A 3,820-nucleotide genomic window follows, 5' to 3' on the forward strand; every position below is an offset into this window, starting at 1 on the left:
CACCCCGGTCTTCCTCCCTGGGAGGCCCGGTGAAGTCAGGACTTATCTGGGCTACAAGGTGAGTACCAGGCAAAGGAAGACTAGTGATGGCCAGTTGAGGAGCACTGTCCTGTCACCTGCTTTAATTCCTTTAACCTTAATTAAGGAAGGAAGGTAGATACTATTAACTCCACATAGCATCAGGTGACCTCCCAAGGCCACACCAGACTGTAGGCCTCTAGGAGCTGCTCCACTCCATCTGCAGGGCAGCTCAGCCTGAGGACCCTGGTGCTCCCAGCAGGGTGTCTGCCCGGACCTCCACTGTTCGTGCCCTACCTCCCCGTCTTAGGCCCAATAGTGACCAAGCTCCAGGAGGGCCCATCTTGAGTATGATCAGAGGAATGAAGGAAGGCAGTGAAAATGGGTTCCATCTCTGGGGATACTGGACCTGGGTCACACTAACTCTGTGACAAAAGTGTTAGTTGCTCAGTCATGTGCAGCTCTTTGCAACCCCATGGACTGTAGCCTTCCAGGCTCATCTGTGCATGGAATTCTCTAGGAGAAAATACTGGAGTGGGTTCCCATGCTCTCCTCCAGAGTATCTTCCCAATGCAGGGATCAAACCCCAGTCTCCCACATTGCAGGCAGGTTCTTTACTGTCTGAGCCACCAGGGAAGCTTGTGACTTAGATATAACTCCTGACTCAGTTATCCTGTCTGTAAAATGGGAGCAATGGTCCTAAACGGTTACAAGGTTTCAGCAAGGAGCACATGTCTGATGGTTCTCACTGAGCTGGGGGAAATCAGAATTCTTTCTCAGGGCAGCGGAAGAAGAAAGGGCCCAGGTTGCAGAAATAGCAGCAAGAATGCCTGACCTGGGACTTCCCTGGTCATCCAGTGCTTAAGAATCCACCTGCCAGACAGGGGACTTGGATTTGATCCCTGCTCTGGGAAGATTCAACACACACACACACACACACACACACACACACACACACAAAAGCCTGACCTGGAAGTAGAGGGTATCTGCTGTGTAAATCCCTCCACTCCTCCAATGTGAGTAAAGTCTATACATCTCAAAAGGATGGATCTTCAGGAAAAGCACTGACCCCACAGCTGGGTGGATGTGATGTGGACACAGACTCATCTGCGGAAGCAGGTGTTTAGTGGAGATGTGAGTCGAGTCTTCTCAAGTCCCCAGAAATCCAGAAGAGGGCCGTGAACAAGTCTAGTCTCTGACTTGGAGAATAGAATAAGAATCCTATCTAGAATCCTGAAGTTCAGGTATTAAAATCAGCCCTGCCCCCACTTTAAGGACTCCAATAGATCCCACCTGAGCTGTTAGGAGAAAAATAGCCCCTCTGTATGCCCACTCTTCTCAGAGGCCGCTGCATTCACCTTTTCCACTGATTATTTTGGTATTTACCATCTTGACTCTAAACAGTATGCTTGTTGTCAGTTTTAGTCACAATCTGTCGATTTCCCATTTGGGAAGATGAAGATGTAGTAGCTCTCTGCTTCCCTGCCCTTACCACACTCTCAACAATTAAATGACAGTCTCAGTTGGCTCCACATTCAGTGCTTGCACCATTACAAACACGCAAATAATATTTGCAGCTGAGACTCGGAGGAAAAAAACGAAAACGATACCTTCTTATCTCTGGCATAGCTTCTTGCTTTCCCTGGAGACTTTTTCCATTTGCTTAATTTTCACATTCATTTAGGAAAAATTATTACTGAAAAAAAGCTTTTTAAAGGATCCTTGGGCTCTACAGGTGTTTTATCTTTCCATCTTTCTGAAAAGTCTGTTCTGTGTCTCCTGACTACCCAGATGGAATTCCACTCTTGATTCTCTGAGCTCGTATCCTTCTGTTTCTTGGTTTACCCCCTTGGTTTGGTGGAGCACATCCTTGAGATGCTTTCTGAGAAAGGGGACAAGAGATGAAAGTGTTAAAAAATCTGACACCCATGAAACTCTTTATGCCATCTTCATGCTTAACTGATGGGTACAGAATTTAGGTGAGTATAGAAATATGTTAGCAATGATCTTCCTTCAACATTTTGAGATTTGCTGTTTTCGATTATTATTATCATTGCAGCATTTAAAATTAGCCCGAAATGTAGCACATGGAAACAATCAGTAGGTTGAAAGAGGAACAGTAAGCATGTCTCTTGTGGGCCAGGAATTTAGGAGTGACTTAGCTGGTTGGTTCAGTTTAGGGTCATTCATGAGGCTGTAGTAAAACTGTCGCTATTGCTGGAGGGTCAGCTGCCAAGATGATTCAGTCACGGGACTAGCAAATTACAGAGGTGGTTATCAGGAGAACCCATTTCCTCTTGAAGTGGACTTCTCCATAGAGACTTCTCACTCATGATGGCTGACTTCCCCCTGAACAAGTGGTCCAGAAGAGAGCCAGGTAGACTCTGCGATGCCTCGAATGCCTCGCCACACATCACATCCCATCCTTTCAGCCGAGTCCTATGTTGCTGTTGAGTTGCTAAGTTGTGTCCAGCTCTTAGTGACCCCTGGACTGCAGCACACCGGGCTGCTCTGTCCTCCACTGTCTCCTGAAGTTTGCTCCAGTTCACGTGCACACATGAGTCAGTGATGCTCTCCAACAGTCCTCTTCATCCTCTGTCACCCCTTCTGCCTTCAGTCTTTCCAGCATCTGGTCTTTCCCACTGAGTCAGCTCTTTACGTCAGGTGGCCAAAGTATCGGAGCTTCAGCATGGGTCCTTCCAATGAATACTCGGGGTTGCTATCCTGTGGGATTGACTGGTTTGATCAGTGTGGAAGAGTTCTACACCTGAGGATGTGAATATTCCAATATGGCACTCACTGGAGTCTGGCTTCTAGTTTCCAGTGTTGCTTTGAGAGCTCCGGGATCATTTATATCTGATCTCTTGTATGTGATTTTTCCCTCTGCTTCCCTCTCTGTACCTCACAATTTGTAGAACATGATTTTTCTCTCTACTGTGTTGAAATAACATGTGTAAAGTTCTATTTTCATGTGTTGTTCCAGGCACTTGGGTGATATTTTCAATCAATAAACTTGCATTCTCTTCTGGGAAATTTCCTTATATTATTTTGTTTATAATTTCCTTCCCTCTGCTTTCTTTGTTGTCTTTTCCTGGAATTTCTGTTTTTCAGTCTTTGACATACTATATAGGACTTCTTAACAATGATTTTTGTTTGTTTAGCTTTTTATTTTTTGGCCACAGAGTGGGGCATGTGGAATCTTGGTTCCTCAACTAGGAATTGAAAAACCACATCCCCTACATTGGAAGCTCAGAGTCTTAACCATTGGACCACCAGTAAAATCCCCATATGAGACTCTTTACTGGTTGTTTTTTTTTTTTTTTTTTTCCATTATTTTTTAAACTCCATTTTCTGGAAGATTTCTTCAGCTTATCTTCCAAACATTTTATTGAGTTTTTCTTTTTTTCTATAATATTTTTATTTCCACAAACCATGTTTTGTTATCTGAATGCTCTTTTAAACAGCATCCTGTGCTTGCCTCTTGTTCTCTCCCTCTTCCTTTGAAAATAATGATTGCTTCCTTTTAGTTTGGACATATCCCGCTCACTGATGCTTTCTGTTTTACTGTTGTTGGTTGGTTGGTTGTATTTTTTGGTCTTTCTAATGTATGAGCTATTCCTCAGCAGTCATTGAAAGTTCTGCTCATATGTAAGACTGGGGACTAAAAAGCTAATTGGAAGCTCTGAGCACATGACAGGGACTATCGGTGACCTTCACGGTGGATGACATGCTGAGCCATTTGCTTGTAGAACCTTCAAGTCAGCATCTCTAGATCTTTCTTCCTGACCTCTTCACTCTTCTT

This window comes from Bos indicus, chromosome 16, assembly GCF_029378745.1.
Source record: "Bos indicus isolate NIAB-ARS_2022 breed Sahiwal x Tharparkar chromosome 16, NIAB-ARS_B.indTharparkar_mat_pri_1.0, whole genome shotgun sequence".
Classification (NCBI taxonomy): Eukaryota; Metazoa; Chordata; class Mammalia; order Artiodactyla; family Bovidae; genus Bos; species Bos indicus.